At 38.3% G+C, this 23,694-nt stretch overlaps 1 protein-coding gene and 1 pseudogene across 3 annotated transcripts in view; both read left to right on the top strand.

Moving 5' to 3' along the window:
• The window catches only part of Prrg1 (proline rich and Gla domain 1), a 125,922-nt gene that overhangs the window by 65,231 nt on the left and 36,997 nt on the right, over positions 1-23,694 (top strand). The window lies entirely within an intron of this gene.
• Positions 13,113-14,574, top strand: LOC110313517 (annotated as a pseudogene).

Genomic DNA, 23,694 nt, shown 5'->3' with positions numbered 1-23,694 from the left:
TGCCCAAATTTCTGGAGCCCGAAACAGGGTCTGTCCCATAAGTTATGTTGTTTCTGTGCCAAAGCTGTGTAGCTTCTGCGGTCCACACTCTCGCCAGTGCAGACTGGAGCCTAGGCGAACTGGAGCAAAGATGGCTTTCCTGCTGACTCAGGCCTTGAGATTCCTCCTGGGTGGACACCCCTCCTCTGGAGGGAAAGGTACCAGGTGACTGGATCCAGATATGGAGTCTGTCCCAGCAGCTGTGTCACTTCTGCAGGCAGCCCTCTCCCCTGCAGTGCACTGGAGCAAAGATGGCTCTCCTACTGTCTCAGGCCTTGAGACCCTCTCCCCTATTGTGAGTTTTTATCATTTCCATTCTGATTTTTAAACTATATCTATCCATATGAATTTTTTTCTGTGCCCAAACTCATTGCATTTATAAGTGCTTTTGCAATAATTTCTGTTGTCTATTTGTTACTCATGGCTAATTTCCCTGATTTCGCCTTAAGAACAGAGATGCTGAGGAAGCTCTCACCATGATAGGAAATATGACCATGTATCTTTAAACATATTGCTTTTTTTTGCTTTTCTGTACAGAAACTAACATACTTTGAATAGCAAGCAGGTATTATTTGTGAACAATAATGATACAAAAGTGTGAAGGTAATTTAACTGTTTCTTTCCTTTGCCTTTTCCAGTATTGATATTTTGGAACTCATTCAAATGCTCAGGCAGAAACAGAGTTCAAAGTTTAGAAGAGTGTCTTAGATCTAAAAAATCTGAATCTGAAAAGCCATTTTCTATTTTCATGTTCCATACATAATGGTACCTCACTGTACAGCTGTGGATGAATATAGAATAGTGATATCAACTGGGCTGGGCATGATAGCACAACCCTTTAAACCAGATACTCAGAAAGTAGAGGAGAAAGGATTAGGAACTCAAGGTCATCTTCACAGTTGAAGGCCAGCTTTTGCCCTATGTGAAAACCTGTTCAAAAATAAATAAATAAATAAATAAATGCAAATAAACCCCGCTGATGATGGTAATAGCCGTAATTAAAAACTCCTGAAAAACAGATTTTTAAAAAAATTAAAAGAACCACTGTACAAAAGTCTCAAAAAAGATTTTAATTAAAAGAAGAAAAACTGATTTAGAAAATGGGGAAGTGTTTGTAGCTCGTAGGTTCTATTGTTGCTATTTAAAGGTTATTTTTCCCAACTATACAAGAAAGGGTTTGATAAAAATGAAACAAAACCAAAACAAATTAATGTATTCTGATCCCTTTTTATCGTGAGTTTTTAATGACTAAGTCATCTCTCCAGCCAGTTTTCTGATCTCTTAAGGTGCACTAATATGGTGTAAAAATCACTAAACTCAGAAAATAAAATGCTTTCTTAAAAAAATAACAACAAAACACTGCTGGTTCTGCATACTAAGTCTTGATAAATTGGGAACATGGTCGTGTTCTTTGGGGTAAACAACACAAGCACATGCCAGCAGTTATGCAGCATGACAATATTTGAGGAAAAATGGCTTACAGTGGATGTAGCACATCTCAAATCTTTGCAATTCTGAATGTCACCTTTGGCATAAAAATTCCTATTATCAAACATTTGTAAAACATATTTGAATCTTCAGATTGACAAGTTTTGTAAAGTGACAGTTTCATAACATTTAATTTGGGAGCTCCATGGTTTTTATAGTTCAAGTAAAGGCATTTATTTAAAGTCAATTAATTATTTCATACTTTGCCTCTATTAGATTTGAAAGTCTCTTTATTATGGTGACATTAATGTTGCTGCAGTTTAGATGATATCACTAGTTTATTGTAAGCACTTATCTTCCTAATTTTATAACGGTAATACAAATCTGCTTGGGACTGACAGCTACTGTTATTTCTTCCTGGTAAGTGTTTTCCACTAGGAAAAAAGAGCTGTTTAATGGATATGCTATTTCTTAAAACCCATTAAAAAGAGCTCTTGTCATTGATGCAGCCTTTTTTGGCTTTTGTGTAGATTTGAGAGTATAACACCTGATGTATAAGTTGTATCTCTAAATTACTTTTTTATTACCTAAATTTATCCTTAGGCAATTTTGTCCATGTACATAATGCATACTGACCACTCTAACCTCTCACCTTCTCACTGCCTATTTTAACTCACATCCTGCCTGTGAATCTCTGTCTGATGTTTGTATCAATTCATTTTGTTTTGTGACCCACTGAGATTAACCAGGGCATCTGTGTGATCATGGATTTGGGGCTAATGGCTGGAGTTTGGTGGGCTCAACTAAAAATAGTGGTTTACCTTTCCTAGAATCTCTTAGTAGCCAATAGGTCAGAGGGAAGGAGTAGGGAGGGCCACATGATCCTCCTTCCCTTTTCCTTCAGTCATTGTTTATAACACTGATCTTTGAGGGCCTGGGTCAGGTCCTAGAGTTGTTGTGGATTACTGATTACAATGGTTGTTATCAAGTCCAGAGAATGGCATTCACAGCTCTGCACCATACATTCTGTCTAATTCCTTTTTACACAATGTTTTGATAGCCGTAGAAGGGGTTGTTTAGGGCTGAACGCACACCTGTTACTTATTTTCTACATTTTGGGCTGCGATGAGGCTCAGAATTTACCAATATTCATTGTTAGGAAAGGCTGCTTTTATTAAGACTAGGAGTAGCTTTTGTATGAGCATAGCTATTTAACAATATATGAGTTTTTAATCATTTCTTAATCTCAAAATAATTGACCTTTTAAAATTGAGTCAAAAGTGACACAGTATAGGTGTGGTCATTTTAAAGTATGTAGGTTAGTGGTATTTATTACATCTATAGTACTGTGCCGCCATTTATTTCTAAACCATTTTCATCAATCACAAAAGAGCCCTCATACCAAAGGTAATCTGTACCTTTGTGTTTCCTCCTCCTTGAATGCCCTGGACATTTTTATTCTGTGTTGTGTCTCTACAGAGTCAGCTAGTCTAGATAGTTCATATAAATGGAATCAGGTAGTTTATGACTTGAAGTTCCCGAATGACATATATTGTTGAGCAGCAGTTCTCAGTGTGTGGGTTGTGACCCCTTTGGGATGTACAACCCTTTCACAGGGGTTGCCTTAGACAGTCAGGAAACACAGTTATTTACACTATGATTCAAAGCAGTAGCAAAATTACAATTATGAAGTAGCAATAAAAATAATTTTATGGTTTAGGGTAACCACAAATGAGGCACTCTGAAATGGTCACAGCATTAAGAAGATTGAGAACCGCTGATTGACTCATAGATTTGACATCTGTATACTTATCTTTGCTGAGGTATTAAGGTCTTCAGCACATTTGTTAATCCATCTGTTTGGTTTTTTGTTCTTGATTTTCAAGACTTGTTTATCGATTTAGTGAAATGTTTTCTTTTTCTTTTGGAATATTTGACTCAAGGTCAGAGTATGTAACCAGGACTAACCTTGAACTTAACAGTCTCCCTGCTTTTGTTCTATGTCTTTTAGCACATGTAATTTGTAAAACTTTTACCCAACCTGTTGTTTGTCTTTCATCTTTATGATATGATTGTGTTTCTTATGAGTTAAAGAGGGAGCAATAGATGGTTCTAGAACTGAGACATGTTTTAACTCTATAATCAAACATCTGTGTTTTTGTTTTAGTCACTTACCTTGTACATTTCCATTTCCTAGTCAGTTAGATGAAGGGATTGAGATGTATCAGTGGTTTCTATTATACTCAGTGAAGCATTACATTTTTAAAGGTACCCCTGAGGGAAGGGGGGAAAGGAAGGGATTCAGACAAAAGAACTCTATTTTTCTGTCTTTATTTCCCCCTATAGTTTTGATTTGAAGAGGATTCTTGCCTAGTTAACTTTAGGATGGTACCACTGGATTACATGAATCTTAAAAAATACTTTTCATATTTTAGATTGTGTGATTCATGAATACTACACTAAATCTACTCAAGTAGTTTCAGTGTGCAACGAGAAAAAAAAAACATATCCACAATTCTGTTGATCAGTTTGGCTTTAACAATTAATAGCTAGTTTCTAAGTAAACATTTGTAATATCCATTTTTAAAGAGTTATGAGATATGGGCCTCCCAAGTAGCTACTAAACAGGTCATAACTAAGGTCTTAGACCATATTTTTCTACATGTAGACTTTTAAGAGTAAGAAGACACATACACAGACTGTAGAGATGACTCAGCAGTTAAGAGCACTGACTGGTCTTCCAGAGGACTGGATTTGATTCCAAGCACCTATGTTGTGGCTCATAGCCAATAACTCTAGTTCGAGAGAATCTGAGATCCTCTTCTTGCATCTTTGGGCCTTATGTATACATGTGGTGCAAAGACATATATGCAGGCAAGAATACATGTACACACACACACACACACATATATATATATACATACATATGTATATATATGTATATATATATATATATATATATATATATATACATATATTCTGTAAACTCCATGAAATCTCATTTTTTTTACCCTTTAGATAGTATGACATTGCCTTAAATTAATGAAGACTTTATATGAAACCCATGACAATTCTAGCATTGATAGTCATGTAAACCTTCTAGTTTGTTGAAAGCAATTATCCATTCTTAGACATCTAGACTGTAGCTGTCACATAGAATATGTATTTTACTGTCTATGTTGGTAGATAATAAAATAATCACTATAGCAAAAATCTTCATGTTCAGCACTGTTGCTCAGATTTAATGAGTTATATATGGCTGACTTTTGCCCCATTAACTAAAGATAAGTAGTACTTCCATTTGAGACAGAAATGTAATCAATGTAGACAAGACTCATAAATCCAAAATGAAGTTGTGGTGATTTGAATATGTTTGGCCCATGGAAAGTGCTATTATTAGGAGATATAGCCTTGTTCAAATAGGTGTGGCCTTGTAGAAGGAAGTATATCAATGTTGGGGTGGGCTTTGAAACTCCTCCTAGTGCAAAAGAGACCTTCCTCAGCTGCTCCAGTCCTGTGCCTGCCTGGATGCTGCCATGCCTCCTGCCATGGTGATAATGGACTGAAACCAGTAAGCCAGGCCCAATTAAATGTTCTCTTTATAAGTTGCCTTGGTCATGGTTTCTCTTTACCGAAGTGGAAACCATACCTAAGACAGAAGTTTTATTGTGGTAGTCCATGTAAGCACTAACACTACTTATACCTTGATATAATTGAGACATTAGTTACAGGAGAAATAGCCATCATAGAATATCCCTGTTTTGATGACTACTTCACTGTGTATTTAATTATGCCTAATGAGACCACTGAATTTTACCTTTTATTTCTTAAGGCAAGCCATTGTCCCTGGTGTAGAAATATAATGTTCTAACATAACATGCTTTAAATCAATTGATGTAATTGCTAAAAATTTAACAGAATTGGTAGTGGTAGTATCATCTGTCATTTCATGAGGAATTGTTTTTGTAATAGGTTACATATTTTAACACTCCTTAAAAGAAAAGTCAACTATTTACTTTCCTTTGTGGGAGACTATATTAGATAATTTCTTTGTATCCCATTTTTCTTTATGCACCGTAAAAATCTTTAAACAAGATACCTCTGAATATACGAACTAAAATTTAGCTTTTGTAAAAACCTTATCAAAGTAGTTAGTATCACTGCAGAAAACCATTTTTATTTTGCTTTTGAATAATATCAGCTTTATAAATATCCATTACCTCTTTTGTCTTTTCTGATATACAAATCTACTCTGTGCAACATTCTCCAGACTTATTCCAGGAAATTTGCCTGTCACCTGGAATCTTACTTTATGCCTCCTGTATTCCAATGCTAATTTTGAAGTCTTGTAGTCATCATACCCATCATGTCCTTAGGAACCAGGTTTGACACATTAAAGCATTTAATAACAATTATTTCTTTTCTGAAATCTTTAGACTTTCCAGGTTCAGGTGCTCCATTCTACAATTTCAAGTTAAGTTTTTAAATCCCTGAACACTTGAATTGAGTTTATGGCAACCTGTGGGAACAAAATAAAATAAAAAGAAGGCCGGGGGCAGGGGGCAGTGCCCAGGGGAAGTGGTAAAGGAAAAAGATGCCCAACACCCCACCAGAGTTTCTCTATTCTCTGGTCAGTCAGGCATGGGGAGACTGCCAGGTGCTTTCCACTTGCCCCGGGTGGGCATTGCCTCTGACCCACATGGGGGGGGTGGAGAAGGGGCAGCCCCGATAGGGACCCCCCTGAGCTACTTTGCTAAAGCCACCAGGGTTGTGGGAAAAGGGGATAGGGAAGGAAGTTCTCAACAAGGAGCAGAGTGCTCAGCTGGCCTTGATGGAGCAGAGCAGAGACTCTATGGTTTTAGAGCTTTATTATAGAAATGCAGGGGAAAGAGAGAAGGCAGAAAGAGAGAGAGGGAGGGGAGGGAGAGGAGAGGAGAGGAGAGGAGAGGAGACAAAGAGAAAAGAGAGGAGAGAGAAGTATGAGAGAGGAAAAAGGAGTTAGAGTAAGAGAATAAGAGCAAGAGATCTTAGTGGGGCTGAACACCCCTTTTTATGGTCTTCTCTGTTGCTAGGTAACTGGGGAGGAGTTTACCCTGAAGGTCAGAAGCTTGGACCATTCATTGCTTACATGACTATTGACCATGCTTCTCTTGTGGGGGCTGTGGGAGGTGGTACCTTAGGCAGGGGCTGGAGTTCCAGGAGTCTGAGGGAATGCCTACCGTGTCATGAATTATGACCATCGGGGTTCAGACCTCAGCTCGACTGGATACCAGCTTGCAATTCCCCACAGCAACCTGATTGGGTATAACCTTACTAGAAATTTTGAATTATAAATGCAGCAGTCACGTAGCACCAACCTGTAGTTTTCATAAATAGGTTGTTGATTTAAAATAGTATTAAAAACTATTCTGTTTTCCTACATTCCTAAATAAAAGAACATGACCTAAGAAGCTTTTTATTTATGCAATAAGCATTTTATTTATCTTTTATTTTCATAATTTTATTATTTTAATAAGCTTTGTTTTCCTAGGGATAACTATTTCCATGGGTCTGATAAGAAGTACCTGTGTCATTATTTGCAGATACAATGAAGTAGCAATATTATTCTGGTTTATGATAAAGAGTATGTGGGAGTATGAGAGTGATACTTTATAAGATCATTCAAGACAGGGTCTTTCAGCATAGCCTTGGCTTTCCTGGAAATTGTTATGTAGACTAGGCTAGGCTCTAACTCAGAAATCTGCTTGCTTCTCCCTCCCAAGGGCTGGGATTAAAGACATGCACCACCACACCTGGCTTCCACCACCATGCCTGGCTAATTTATAAAATTAAAAAAAAATCTTTTAAGCATTGAATTAGGTAGGGATGATATTTTGTTGAGTTTTCTTCTGTGTATGTACATGTGTTGGTTTGTGAGATGGTGAAGCTTTGGTTGCAAAATAGTATGTACATTTTCCCTAAGATTTGTATATTACACAGCATTCCATTTTCTCAGAATCTTTCCAGTGTTGGAGATCTTTACTGTCATAACTTTAAGAAGTCATATTCAGCACTTTCACTTCAATAATTAAGAAACAGACTCTGATAAATTCAGTAACAAATGCGAATGTTAGAGTCATGCAGCCAGTTTAGCACCAAAACAGGACTAGAAACTAATATTTCTTACTTCCAAATGCAGACAGAGTCTATTAACCATAGCATGGTTCTCATTCTTCTCTTTTCCTTACCTCAATAGAAGTTTGATGAAGATAGATCTCTTAGATTTGAACACTGTATCACTAAAGGCTGCCTTTGTATTGCAGGCAGAAAGCTTGAATTAGCAAATACTTTGCATATTGTCCAGTCTTGTATGAGAAATTCACAACAATAAATAAGACATCAGAGATTTATTCCAGAAAAAAATAATCAGCCTTCTTAATAGTTTGTGTACTCCTTATAGATTTGCTTTCTGATACACTAACATTTATACAACATTATCTGGGTACAAATTTTCCATTTGAGTAACTATTATGGATTAATGATTGCTTGAAAAACTGGGCTAAAAGTGAAGCTCAATAGTAAATAACCTTTCTAATATTCAGTATAGCATTCAGTGCAAGCCCTGTTGATGTGGTGAAATTTAGAAAACTAATTTTTTATATAAAAAAAAACACTTATTTTTAAGCTTAGAAGCAAGGAACTGGCCTAGCATGCACAAAATTCGGCACTTTTTTGGTGCAAACAGTTCTAAATTAGATCCATATACACATACTATCTTTATGAACATTATTTTGAACATCATATGATGCTTTATTGGTTACTCATATACCCCATGATAATAATTGTGATGGCTACTGCTTTGAAAGCTGTTAGTGGGAGAGGAGTTAGATCTTTCTCTAAGTAACTCCTTTGCCATCAGAATAAGTAGTTTTCACTTCTTGTTCCTGTCAGCATATTGATCTAGTTCAGTTTAAATCTCTCCGGTGTACTTTTTAGTGTTAATGTTCAATGTGACATTAACATCTCATAGTCTAGCTTGAGGATGTGGATAGCTTAAAAGGACTTTTGATTTCTATAAAGAAATGGAGCTCTACTGTAAAGTGAGCATAAAATGTATTGTAGCACATTTGGTTATAACCTCTCATATTTTGCCTCATGAGATTGGATTTATATGAATACTTCTAAATAAAATATTATTAATGTCCAAAATTATAACATCAAATGTTTTAATAGCCACTTGTATTATCTACCTACATTCAATAAAATATAATTAATCCAATTTTACATTTCTTGTTACTATGCATGACTCCCAAATCTTAACGTACTTGTTGCATATGCAATTTTCCTTTCACAGCAGCTTCTTCTGTGTGGCCTGATGTTAAAATTTCAATGGTGTTTCTATCAATAGGTAACTAAAAAAAAATAAAAGTAAGAATATAAATTATAGTAAGGGATATTTACTTTGTTACAGATACTTGGTATTTATAAAATGAGCCCTCAATTACATTCAAAAGAATTTCTGAAACTTTAAAACCTGATTATATCCCCCAAATATTCATGACTCATCACAGCATACTGTAACAAGCATACATCAATATATAATTGAAGGGAATTAAGACAGCCTTAGTATAAGCCAGCCCTGTCTGTGTTCATTCTATATTTTCACAGTACATTTTATTATCTGTTGAATAAATCTGTTGTTTTATTTACATGGAATAACAGCCATAAGTCATATTATTACTTACTGGCTATCCAGTTTTTGCTAAGCCTTGAACATTAGCAAAACTTAGTCTATGTACAATATCTCATTATGAGATTGATATTATCATTCCAAATTTACTGAAGAACAAATGCTTAGTATTTTGCTTCTTTACAGAGTTGTTTGCTGTGACACTATCTTATTTTCTACTTTGTTCACTATTGAACAACTTTGGGTCATATCTGTTATCCAAACAATTATAAGCTTCCTATAGTACAAAAATGAGTTCTTTTCTCTTTCCATTTTAACAATATTTTCATAGAAAACCCATGAAGTCTAGAGTTGCACATTAAGTCTATAATGATAGGCCTTCCACTTTTCTACAGTTCATTTGCAGAAAGGTTCCTTTCTCTGTTAATGTAGATTTTCTTGTCCTTGGTGCTGGTAAGGAGTCCTATAGCAAAAAGGATCATTGAATACAGGTGTAGAGGCGCATGCTTGTACATCTAGCAATTAGAAGTTTGAGGCAAGAGGAGCCCAACTTTAGGCCCAGGCTGAGCTACAAACGACAAGACTCTTTTCTTTTAAATGAATGAAGTTAGCAAAAAGAAAAGGAAAAAAGCATGCAAACCAATCTTTCTAGAATAGTCCCAATGTCACTAAAACCAGCAGTACAGTGAATGATGCATAGGTTGTCCACCTGGGTTGGTAGTAATTTGCTACAATGCTAGGATGGCACCTTTCTACCATAACACAATAGTAAGTTACTATCATAATGTTTCAATTTTCATGTTCTTGATTATTGCATATTTCGTGTCACATTATTATTCATAACAGTAGCGAATAAGTAGCAATGAAAATAATTTTATGGTTGAAGTCAACATAACATGAGGAACCATATTAAAAGGTCACAGTCTTAGGGAGGTTGGCAACCACTGTGCTAAAGGAAATTAGAGAGTTCTTATAAAACAGGAGAATATATTCTCTCAGGGAAAAATAAAGAGAAATGTTTTATAAAGTTGGAAAGGTAATTTTCTTGAGCTGAAAACCAGAAAGATATATGCAATAAATATAAGTGAAAGTTTATTTTATATAGCATATAGACATTAAAATTGAAGCACGTCCTAATTAGAAGCCTGCATTTATCTTTTCATTGAGTCTCTCATTTTCTGTCATTCTTTGATTTTCTCTCTACTTACTGAATCATGTTCCACACTGAGTTCTTTGCTAGGTGATACAAAACACAGACATTGAACCAAAAATTAATAGTACATGGTTCTCTCAATCATGTTTATACCATTGAAGAGGAACCAATGTCATGTCAAAACTTAGGAGTATGATTGATTTTTCTATCCAAACATAGATTCCATAGTAAATGTGTCTAATAAGTTGAAGTGGGTTATACACTTAGAAGGTGTTACATTAGAAAAGGAGTTTGCCAAGCAAAGGAAGTATTAGGTGAAAAATTGTAGAGACCCAAAAGGGCCAGTTTGTAGACTGATAAGATTTGGGCATTTTGTTGTCTTACCATATAGCTTTGGCTGGCCTGGAACTCACAGAAATCTGCCCACTTCTACCTTTAGAATGCTGGGAAGAAAGATGTACCCAATCCTTAGTGCTGATTAGATTTAATTTGACTGAGGAGAAAAATTCATGGCGAGTCAAATGGCCACAGAGATTACTTAGCTTTCATTTCTGACCATTCCTTTCCATTCATTTTGCAGTCATCAATCTAAATCTTAGTATCTTAGTATCTTTTTTTTTTTTTGCAACATTCAGCAAATTTTTAATAGTAGCTCAACTGTACCAGGAAGTGGTCGATCTCATGCTACCTGACAGGGTACATTCAAGATAGAGTAATTTTTTTCAGGGCTTATGCAACCTGAAACAATTTTGTTTTTACTAGCCTAGCACAATAAATGTATCTTCCATACACAATGTTCACCATCACAAAGGCAGCCCTGCTAGGTTATTCAGCAGTGTAAGACCAATGTGGTAGTTTCAAGTTTTTTTCTTGGTATGGGAACAAATCCCTCCATGGTGTAATTAGAAAGAAGAGAAAGAGGCCTGGTACAAACAAAATGATACCTGGGGAAATAGCAATCACAAGAAATTCAAACCTTTTACAGAAAAAAGTACATTTTTTTCCTCACAGTAAAACATTGGTATAGATAAATGTGCACATTTTGTTAATATTTTCAGTGGATAAATAGAAAAAATGTCTTTTCTCACATTTTTTTTGTAAAAATATTTCTATACCTTTGAGGAGTAGAACAAAAAGATGTTCAAGGTTGGGGGTGGTGGTGAAATGGACCAGAGGGTAAAGTGCTTGCTGTTTAATCATGGTGGCTGGAGTTCAGACTCTAGGACCTACAGAAAACACTTACCTCTGTAACTACAGCTGCAGTTGAATTCTTCTCACTGTTTTCTAGGGAGGATTTCAGGGCTTGTGTTATTGCTAGGAATGTAACTGAAGTAGTGATGTATCTTTCTCAATGGATCCTTTGACAATGGTGAGATTTTATTTATTCCCTTTGGGATTAATCCTTGGTGAATTGGTACCAGTTTCAAAAGTTTCCACCAATATTGAAACACTGAACCATTCCACCCTTCATTTGGACTGAAAGGAAGCCCTTCAGGCAGGAAAGCAACAAAAGATCTCAAAATGGTCCCTGAAACTGATCAGATTCACTAGGTTCCTTTCCTGCCAGAGAGCAATAAAAGCTGAGAGTCCCTCTCAGATGAAAGGAATCTTAGCTACAAAGAAGACTCTCAAAATAGCCACCCTCATACAAGCTGTCTGGAAGAAGTTTAGACCAACTGAGGCACCTTGAAAAGACATTCTCCAGCTCTTTGAGCCATCTACAGGCTGTGCAGTTTTTCCAGGTTCCCAGCTTTTGTGAGCTGTCACCCATGCTGGGTGGGCTTTGGAGATGCAGCTGTCTTTGAGTCATTTCTGCTCCTGTAACTAACCCCTCATCAATATTCCTATAAGTAACCCCCCCCAAAAAATTATCCATTCACCAAGTAGGACTTTGGTGGTATGGGCACTCTGGTCTGTCCTGGGTTCCTTATGCAGAGGAGAAACATGTTTTGTCACACAACACTGCCTACTAGGTTTTATGACTGTAAAATTCTATTTATTCTTTGTAATTAGCAAGCATATTATGTGTGAGAAGATATGTTGAAGGGCACTTAAATTTCTGTAATTGACCATGATGGGACAGTTTCCTAAAAGACAAATGTACTAGTCAGGACCAGCTAAACTATGCTGAGAGCATTTAGGTAACCCTATGCTCTGCTGAAGAACTGAGATATGTATCAATACATTCAAACTTCCCACTCCGGCAAGGGAGTGCTTTGAAACCCTGGACCAAGTTGGGGCTGGGGAAGGCTTCCACCCTCCAAAAACTTTGCTTAGTGTTCTTTCAGGTGTCATCACACCCAGCTATGGAACCTTGAAGGCTGTGTCTAGGGGCAGCCCTCTGAGTTAAACATCATTTGTGAGGTTGCCTCTGATGTGGTAGCTGCTAGGTTTAGGCCTCATGTCTTACTAGTGATTAACTAGGACGATTAGTCCGATTTCGAAGTTTTGGATATTTAGCTGGTTACAGCACCCAAGAAGGATACTTCTGTGGAAGTATTCTTAGAACTCCTCTGAGTTTTCCAGAGTGGACCCCTGGTGAACTGCCAACATCTGACTTCACCAATCGGTCTCCAATATTGACAGCTTAATTATCTCCATTCTTTGACTGACCCTGACCTGCAAAGTCAACTGTTTATAAAGGAGCCTCATAGGTTCACGACCTTGGACCAACCATCTACTGGAAGAAGGGATTCTTCTGACATCAGGGTGAACAACCCAAGAGTACCCACCCGGAGCCAGGCATAAGGTTGCTTTCGCTTAGAAATTAGAAAGGCAGTACTATACCAGAGTCAACACCCTTGTCAATCCAAGCAGTTCTCCATGTGTCAATCTAAACAGCCTGGGTTGGAGATGAAGCCCGAAGCTTCAGGAAAAGGGCAAAAACAGAAATACCAGGATGAAAGGAATAGAGACAGAGGCTGAAGCTTTGGGACAAGGTACAAAAAGGAAATGCCAGGATGGAACAGGGATGGTATTTAAAGAACCCGGCAAGGCTCAGAAGAAGACCCCTCAGGAGCTTCAAGACCTAGAACTTCCGAGAGAATAGCCTAGCAAAGGTCAGGTACAGAAACCCCAGGGAGAGACTCCAAAATAACATAAAGCACTGGAGTGTATCAAAGGTCCTCCAGAGCAGGCTGTAACTGGGAGGAAGGGTCCCAAGTAGCCCTAGTCCATTATGGAGGAAAACAAAGCCCCCAAAAGGAAAAGTATGGAAGGTTGCTTCAACACCTTCAGTGCAACCAAGATGTGAGGTCAGACCCACACAGGCCTCACCCAATCCTTACAAACACCTGGAAGATCAAAGGGGGCGAGTCAGGAGACAGTCATGGATCAAAAACAACTCCGAGGCATCTAGAACCATCTACTGTTTTTGCTACAAAAAATGTCTTTCACCAGAGGAGAGAAAAAAGTGGTGTTCTGAGGAGAAATCTGTTATAGAGAAGAAAGGTTGTGTAATGGGTGAAGGAAGAAGGGGGAACCTCTTGGAGCGGGAACATGGCTCAGATCATCCTGGATAGCAGCAGAGACAATAGCTTACTCCCCAAGATAGCAAGATGGCAGTACTTGCTGCAGAGAAAAAGCCCCTCACAGACCAAGAAAAGGGTAGAGAAATGGATCAAATCCTTGATATTACAGAGGACATGGAGAAGGAAATCGAGAATGCATTGGGTCCTCGACCCCAAGAGGAAATCCTAAGTTCCAGATTCAAGTTCTGGAGATATCCAGACCCTGGAGAACGGTCAGTGGCTCAATGATGAGGTCATCAATTTCTACATGAACCTTCTGGTTGAGAGAAATGAAAACCAAGGCTACCCAGCTCTTCATGTCTTTAGTACTTTCTTTTACCCCAAGCTAAAGCATAGCCGTTACAGTTCTATGAAAAGATGGATTCGAGGCATCAATCTCTTTGAAAAAGAACTCATCTTGGTGCCTATTCACCAGAAGGTCCATTGGAGCCTGGTGGTAATCGATGTAAGAAAACAAAGTATTATATACCTCGATTCCATGGGACAGACAAGGAAGTCTATCTGTGAGACCATCTTCCAATATTTATAAAAACGAGAGCAAGACACGAATGAACATTGAGCTGGACCCTTTGGAGTAGAAGCAGTACAGTGTGGCATCAGAGGAGATTCCTCTGCAACTGAATGGGAGTGATTGTGGAATGTTTACCTGTAAATATGCAGATTGCATCGCTAGAGACCAGTCTTTGACCTTTTCTCAGCAACACATGCCCAACTTCAGGAAATCCTGGGAAATCCTGCACAGTCACTTACTGTAACAACATCTACCTGGTTGCTATGGTCCCCATCCCTGTTCTTTTCCATGCTGTTTCTAATGTACCTCAGGTAGGATGAGTTGAAGAGATTTAAAACAGGTACTGAGCTGCCTGACTGGATGAAGCCCACTCTCTTCAATATAGTCCTAACGTGGGATGTGGGACTGATGCCCTAATGCCATCTCTAGGATGCATGCAACTATTGCAAGCTTAGAAACAGCTGCTGCCCAACCCACAGGAGACCATGTGTTCAAGAAATCCTGTTTTAATGCTGTATTTAGTCAATCAATTGTTGTTTTTGTTTGTCTGTTTTGGTTTTTTGTATATTTTGGGTTTTTTTTGTTTTCTGTTTTTGTTTTTTGTTGTTCATTTTTGTTTGTTTTTGTTTTTTGAATGTGTCTTTCATTTCGTCTTTTGTTTTTTTGTGTGTATGTGTTTTTTGGTTTGTTGTTTTTGTGTTGTTTTTTATTGTTTTTTGTTTGTGTTTTGGGTATTTTTTGTTTTTTATTTGTGTTTTGGGTTTTGTTTTGTTTTTTTGTTGTTGTTGTTCTTTTTTGTTTAATTTCTCTTTGGTTGTTGGTTTTTTGTGTTTTGGTTTTTGTTTCTTTTTTGTTTTTTTTGTTTGTTTTTTGTTCTTTTGTCATTTTTGTTTGAGTTTTCAGGTTTGTATTTTGTTTGTTTTTGATGTTTGTTTTTTATTTGTGGTTTTGATTTTGTTGTCTGTTCTTTTTCTGTTTTTGTTGTTGCTGTTGTTGTTGTTTTGTGCTTTTTGTGTTTTTGTTTGGCTTTGTCTTCCTGGCCCTAACCTACTGACGAGGCAAAGCTTGGCCATTGTCATTTTCCAATCCTATAGTTCTTGTTTGAACTATTTCTGAAAGGAATGCCCATCATGGTGCTATTCCCTGTTGAAGATAAGGAGGGACATCAGCAGGAAGAGGCAGAAACTCTCCACTAGCATCTCTAATGCTAGAGTTGTATGCTGTTAAATTGAATCGGGGGATAGTGCTGGTTTTTTTTTTTTTTATATATATGTTTTCGTATTTTTTAAAAGCTTGAAAATAGTCTGAGATATGAAAATAAGTTGCACAGACTGGTGCTGTTCTGAACCATCATACTCTGCTGGACCTGTACAGGATGTAGAATGGCAGCCAAACTACTGACTGGACTCCAGGCCTATTAAGAAAAGCACCATAGTCATTTAAAGACTCATTCTTTCCCGGACTGCCTTAGCTTTGGAAGTTGATTTGAAGTAACTATAATGGCAAATGTCCATTTCTATCTCAGGTCTCATTGAATACAAACCCCATCTATTGTATGGAATTATTTTTTTTGAAAAGTTCTATACAATTTAAATTTTTTCATAAAAAGTTTTGGTATATATTAAGATGAAATTGAGATTTTTTTTCTCATTAGATTTATAGTCTTATTGTGGAAAATTGGAGATTTAGTATTTATGGTTGAAACCGCCAGTTATATAATAATCTATTTTATATGTGATAGTTTTTATTTAACTTTTCTATTCATTGTCTTAATGGTTGTATTTATGCAGTTTTTACTTAATAAAGTTTAAAGTTATTTAAACATTTCACAAGATCTGGTGTCTCCAGTTTCTTTTATGGCGTAGTAATAAAACCTGGTTTATGAGGTGACCTGAGAAGCAGGTGTTGAGGGTGTGACTCACCAGCTTAAGCCTTAAATACATGTGCACACCAGTGATTGCTTTTATGAATTAGCATTATTAAGCAATATTAATATATATGATTTGAGCGGATAANCCAAACAGCAGACCACGCCAAGGTGATTCCACGTGAGAGGTTTATTTAGCAGGGATGGGGAGCGGCGAAGCAGGTGGAAGAGTAGAGGAGAGAGAGAGGAGGAGGAGAAAAGGGGGAAGGGGGGAAAGAAGAAGAGAAGAGAGCTGGGTGAAGAGAGGAGGAGAAGAGGAAGAGAGCGAGGAGGGGGTGATCCCCTAATTTATATGGAGAATGACATCACACCAATGAGGGTGGGGACTGAGCCAGGTGAGTTGTGGGATTGAGGGTCGTTGTCCTGGCAACGCAGGTCTAGTGTCACATGGTTGGGCCAGGCCTTGGAGTGTCCTGGTGCTAACAATTGCTACTCTGTTCTGGGCCTCTACAGTGGAGTTTGAATGTTCCAGAGAGCATCCACTCCTTTATCGTGGGTCGTAGAGGGAGAATATATGTGTAGCTCAGTTGAGTAGTGTCCAGCTGACCTGTAGAGTGGGGGCAATGGAGAAACATATTGATGTACATGGCACCACTTATCATTGAAGCTATTCTGCATTACTGTAAATGGGAAGTCAGGCAGGTCCACTCCTGACCCCTACCACAGACTGATACATATACTGAAAAAGGAAATGGTATCTTCATAGTTTGGACCAGATTTAGGGAGAGAAAATGTCTCAATTATCTTTTGTCTATAACAGCTTGAGGATGTATGGAAGATACAACACAGAGCTGGGGGAATGGCTCAGTTGGCCAAGTACTTGCAAGTAAGTGTAAGGAACCAAGTTGCACCCAGGGCCCCATTAAGATAAACCATGATGGGTAGCTGTGAGCCTGAAGAGCCCAGGTCCTTTATGGCAGAGTTGTTTTCCATCTTCTCTCTTTCCTCCAGCCCAGCTCCTGCCTTGGGAGTATGCTTTTTTCCTAATCAGCCATTCTTGCTTTTTCTGTAAGTAGAAGTCTATAATTGATTCCTTGAGGACAAAAGATCCTCAAAATCCTCAGGAAGGTCTTTCTGAACCTTGCTATTATCCAATATATGCAGTGTCTATTTTCAAATGCTTAATGTGTATGTGGAGAGATGGCTGACAAACATGAAGCTTGGTGCTTGATGGGAGAGCTTACCCATGTGTTATGTGTGAATCCATGTGTTCAGTCCTCAGCACCTGGGTACATGTGTGTGCGTTTCTCTGAGTTTTTCCATCGGCAACAATAGTGCTATTGATCTGAATACTGCCCACAGATACAAAGTCAGCAGTGCCAGGAGCTTTGGTGGGACACAAAACTGTAGCTTTAAAATATTTGTGGATGTTCCACTCCACAGAGAGTAGACAGCCAAGCTCTGTAAGAAGATGAAGTTTCCAAACAGTGGTTGTATTGCAGATGGCTCTGTTCCTTCACAGGACAACTCATCATGTTTACGTGGTATACCATTTGATGTAGCTGACCTTCAGTAAAGACAATGTAGTCTTTGGAAGAGCAAGGTGGGCCCCTCAGGATGTTGCAGCACTCCGGAGCAACAAGCACAGTCCTCTTTTGTTGCCCCAATGCAATCTTAGTATCTTTTAACCTGCCTATAAGAAAGGACCTTTTTCTAAGCCTTTCCCTTTCAATTTTTCCCTTCCATCACCCCCTACTCTCCCCTGTTGGTATATCTCAGTTTCTAGTATTGTGTTAATAAAACCTGAATGACTATTAAATACATCAAATGTGGTAGTTTAAGATGAGGCACCTCCATGACACAGCAATTTGCTAATATCCTGCTTTGATTTCCCAGCTATTTTCTACTTGAGCCCTACCTATGAACTCCTTTATAGCCCTTGTTTTCTCAATTCATGTTCTTGTTCACTTCTGTTTTTCCAGTACTTCTGTTACCCCCATTTCCCCATGTCACCACCCTGCCATTCTTTACAAAACCAACACAGATAATTTTCATGGGTCCCTCTGCCACCTCCAAAGCATACACACCCAGTAGAAAAATATGTCTATTTTCTGACCACCAACAGAACCCAGTGTGTTAAGTCTTTCTGTAGAGTTCTTTGTGTATTTCTTTAATCTTTGGCCTCGAGAGCAGAGGTCAGTCTGTTCCTCATCTTCAATTGTCACGTTCTCATTGTACATAGTTTTGTTCACTAATTATACCCCAAGACAAAGAATGTTGTTCACTTTAAAGTGTAAATGTTTAATACTGTCCCCTTCAGTGAAATCAGGCCCAAGATGATAAAACCAATGAGATAACTGTAGTAGAGAGCTTCCTAGTGTCAGGCTTTCTTCTCTGCTGTTTTTAAGCAATATTGCAGGTATAATTTTACATAGCTAAAGATTATTTGTTGTTTAAATGCTTAAAATACCAATTTTTACTAACCTGTGCACTAAATTCAACACATTTATATTAAGAAGATAACAACAATTGACATCACTTGCAAAGGAAAAAAATCTTCAAAGGAGGCCTCACTGGAATATTAACCACTCCTAAGAGTAGGCCCCATGCCCAGCAGTAGATGGCCAACACAAATGAATGCAATGGAATTTTTGTAGATTTTTTTCCTCATTGCTTTGTTTAAGGATTTATTATCTTACTAGTATGTCATGGACTGGGCTCAGTGGACCCTCCTCAATCCATGTAAATCAGACAAATGGGCATGGAGTCGGATGGGAATTGACACACAGACAATTCAGGAGAGAGTGTGTAGACTCTGAGTGTATTTTCACAAAATGAACACCATTCTTATATAATACAGAAAACAGAGGGGTAGGATGTCACAGCAGACAAAGCACATTGAAGTTACTTGACACAAAACAAAGGAATGACTTCAAAGGAACTTACAGGAACCAGGTAATATTTACAGTAAAGATAGAACAGCTCTGCCTAGGGTTAGCTAATGATAGGTAAGGATTTCACACCTTAGTTGCAATTTGTGCTACTCCTGAGAGCTAGCACCAGGGGGTTCTGCTCTAGCAGACCTTCTCATGAACAAGGCAATACCACAAACCCCTATTTCCTAGGCCTTGATAAATACTTGCATATGAAAGTAATTTGGCTGTTCTTTTAAGTATCTGTAGGGAATCTCCATTTGTCAGAAGAATTGCTTCTGATATGCAATGTAGTTTGCAATACCTGGCTGTAATGAAGATTCTAAGTATACTTTGCTAAACATGCCCTGAGATTTCTAACTCTTATCCAGTAAAATACTGCAAGAAATCATACAAGACCCTCCACAATACTGCAGGGACAAATCTGGGGCATTCTAGCTATGGGAATGCCAAAGTTCCAGAAGGCTGAGTTTCCTTGAAACTCTTTGCTTCAGGACTGCTTCCAGGTTTCCAAACCTGTAATGCAAGTGAGTCACTACTGGAGTGGATGTAGCACTAGTATTTTGCTTGTATATTATGATTTCTAATTTTATGCTTTGTGGGCTTTGCTGATATGTGTGTTTCTTGTGCTTTTTTGTAAAGGTTCTTATGTTCTACTGTGGATTTCAGGGATCAAAATCAGGTTGATAGGCTTGGTGGCAAGCACCCAGTGAAGGGTCTCACAGGCCTCTAATTCTTTTATGCTAATGCAGAGTCAATTAGATTTCCAAACCATTTTTTAAAACAATCTTATTTTTTCCTTTCTTCTTTAAGATTTATTTATTTATTTATATTTATTTAATGTATATGAGTACACTGTCGCTCTCTTCAGACACCCCAGAAGAGTGCATTAAATCCCATTGCATATGATTGTGAGCCATCATGTGGTTGCTGGGAACTCAGAACCTCTGGAAGAACAGTCAGTGCTCTTTACCACTGAGCCATCTCTAATCCTCCAATCCCCTTTTTCAAAGACTGTCAAATGCTTTGTTCTCATTACTTGTTTCCTGATATGTAAAATTTACCTATCATACTATTTTTTTACTGTTACTCAAGTTTTTGCTTCATGTAGTGTCTTCTAATTAACTGCATTTGGCAAGGAAATAAAGCTTACTTGCCAGGATTTACAGTTCTTAGTATTATATTACCTTGCTTCTTGGTAGAAGAAATACATAAGAGATGTTTATGTGGAATGCTCCTGGTAATTTGATTAGTCTGATACTAGAAGATATGTGTCCTGATATATCATTTTTTCATCTAGTTTGATTTCTACTTTTAGGAGTTAGTCACGTTATGAAGGAAGGTTGGTCCAGAAAAATCATATCCACTTAAATGACAAGCAGATGAAGAAGTAAAAAAAAGAAAAAGAGAACTTTGTCTTGGAAAAGAGAAGTCTCAGTAAAATTTGGTATCTTCTATTAATTGGAGGAGACCTGTATGTTATTTTAGAAGATAAATATGATCAGTGGCTGACATGTTACAATTTAGTTAAATGAGCCTTGAAAAGGAATACCATAGTCAAAACAATATCAGACATGCTTATTTTAAAGAGAATTGTAAAGTGTATGTTAAATAGGTGTTAAAGACCTTAATAATTGTAGTTAAATATGTCTAAATCTATTAATCCAGGATTTTCATAAACATTCGGAACTTGTCTTCTGAGGAACTGATATAAGGATAGTGACTCACAAACTGTAGTAATATTAGGATTTCCTGGGAATACATTACAAATATAACTTCTAAAGATGTATTGTGAGCAGGAGGGAAGACTGCTTAACTTGAAGTCATGCAATTTTAAAACTGTCATGTTTGCTTCGAAGGAAATCGATTATCCTGAAAATGATGCACCCATTTTGTCAATATGACTACACCTGTTGAAGATGATTTTAAAACTTGATTCAGTTTTGGAAAACTTTGAAAAGTCTTGCTGTGTGACTACTTTGAAGATTACATTTTATGAAATTGAAATACAGATTAAATATTCTCAATTCCAATTTAGTATCTGGATTGAAATGAACTATATATGTGAAATATAAACCAGATCTTAAAAATCTAATGCAAAAAGAAAATAAAAATCCAATAAGGATTAAAAAAGATGTATTTGTTTGTTTGTGTGTGTGCGTGTGTGTGTGTGTGTGTGTGTGTGTGTGTGTATCTATCTATGTGTTAGTGCACATGGATACAGATACCCTGGAGGCCAAAAGAGGGAGCAGAATTTGGGTCTTATCAAAAAATAGCAAGCCCTTTTAGCCACTGAGCCACTAATACAATTTAATACAATGTTTAAGATTTTTTTGAGTGCTTTGCCCATGTATATGTATGTGTATTATGTACATATGTATATATATTTATTTATGTATATATGTATACATACATACATACATAAATGTAATGCTTGAATGGCTGGTGCTTGTAGAGGGTCAGAGGACATTTGATCACCTGCAACTGGAGTTAAAGATAATTGTAAACTACTATGTGGATTCTTGGAATACAGCCTTGGTCATCTGCAGGAGCAACAAGTACACTTAACCACTGAGCCATCTTTCCAGCCCACTCCTTTTTTAAAATTATGTAATTATATTTTATTTTATCTTTTTCATTTTCTTTTTTAATTTGTTGTTTTATTTATTTGCATTTCAAATGTTATCCCCCTTCCCAGTTTGCCCTCTGCAACCCCTCTATCCCATCTCCCCTCCACCCTGCTTCTCCACCCACCTACACACCACCCTAGCATTCCCCTACATTGGGGCATTAAGTCTCCACAGGACCAAGGAATTCCCCTTCCATTAATGCCAAATAAGGCCATCCTCTGCTACATTAGCAGCTGGAGCCATGGTTCCCTCCATGCATATTCTTTGGTTGGTGGTTTAGTCCCAGTGAGCTCTTGGGGGTCTGGTCGGTTGATATGGTTGTTCTTCCTATGGGGTTGCAAGCCTCTTCAGCTTCGTCTGAACTGACTTCTCCTAACTCCTCCATTGGGGTCCCCATGCTCAGGCCAATGGTTGGCTATGGGCATCTACGTCACCTCTCAGAGGACAGCTATATCAGGCTCCTGTCAGCAAGCATTTTCTTTCTTTCTTTTTTTTTTTTTTTTTGAGACAGGGTTTCTCTGTNTAGCCCTGGCTGTCCTGGAACTCACTCTGTAGACCAGGTTGTCCTCAAACTTAGAAATCCACTTGCCTCTGCCTCCCAAGTGCTGGGATTAAAGGCGTACACTGCCATACCTGGCTTAGCAAGCACTTCTTGACATCATCAATAGTGTCTGGGTTTGGTATCTGCAGATGGGATGGATCTCTAGGTGGGGCAGTATGTGAATAGTCTTTCCTTCAGTCTCTGCTCTACTCTTTGTCCCTGCATTTCCTTTAGACAGGAGCGATTCTGTTTTAATATTTTTGAGATGGTGGGTGGCCCCATCCCTCAACTGGGGGCCGCCAAATGCGCAGTCCACGTTGGACGCCAAATGTGTGGTTCTGCCTGCAGAACCACTGTGGATCCGAACTGGAGGACGGGAACTCCTGAGAAGGAACAGGGCTGTGAAAGGAAATATGGGGCCTTGGCAAAATGTCTGATCAAAGCCCCAATCTTTACTGTCAGGACTGGCTTAAATACAAGGAAGGGTTCCCAGCATGCCCCTGAGCCCTCTGAAGTTGCCACGCCATTCTCGCGATGATGGGCAGTTCCGGGCAGTGGTGGGCAGGTGTCCGATGGTGGGCGGTCCAGGCGACGGTGGGCAGTGACAGTGGGCGGTTCGAGGACGCTGCGCTCTGGCTGGTCTGGTGCACTCCAGCTGCGCGATCTCTGGCTGCGCGATCTCTAGCGTGCCTGTAAAATCGACAACACAATGTTTAGAGAGAGGAGCCAACACTCTTTGTCCCTGCATTTCCTTTAGACAGGAGCGATTCTGTTTTAATATTTTTGAGATGGTGGGTGGCCCCATCCCTCAACTGGGGGCCATGCCTAACCTCTGGATATAGTCTCTACAGGTTCTCTCTCTCCTTTGTTGGGTATTTCAGCTAATCTCATCCCGTTGGGTCCTGGGAGTCTCTTTCTTTCCTGGATTCTGGGACATTCTGATGGCTACCCCAGTTCCATCTCTCACTGCTACACACCTCTGTTCAATTTCCTACCCCTCTGTACTTCTCCCCCATCCCCCATGATACCTGATCTACCCCCCTTTTTTCCCTCTCTGTCTCCCTCCCAGGTTACTCCCTTCCTCTACCTCCCATGATTATTTTGTTCCCCGTTCTAAGTAGGACTGAAGCATCCACACTTTGGTCTTCCTTCTTCTTGAACTTCATATGGTTTGTGAGTTGTATTATGGGTATTCCGAACTTATCAGTGAGTGCATATCCTGTTTGTCCTTTTGTGACTGGGTTACATTACTCAGGATGATATTTTCTAGTTCTGTCCATTTGCCTGCGAATTTCATGAAGTCATTGTTTTTAATAGCAGAGTAGTACTCCATTGTGTAAATGTAACACAGTTTCTGTATCCATTCCTCTATTGAGGGACATCTGGATTCCTT

Source organism: Mus pahari, chromosome X, assembly GCF_900095145.1.
Source record: "Mus pahari chromosome X, PAHARI_EIJ_v1.1, whole genome shotgun sequence".
Lineage (NCBI taxonomy): Eukaryota > Metazoa > Chordata > Mammalia > Rodentia > Muridae > Mus > Mus pahari.
The sequence above is the reverse complement of the archived record's forward strand: the minus strand, read 5'-3'. Positions and strand labels throughout refer to the sequence as shown.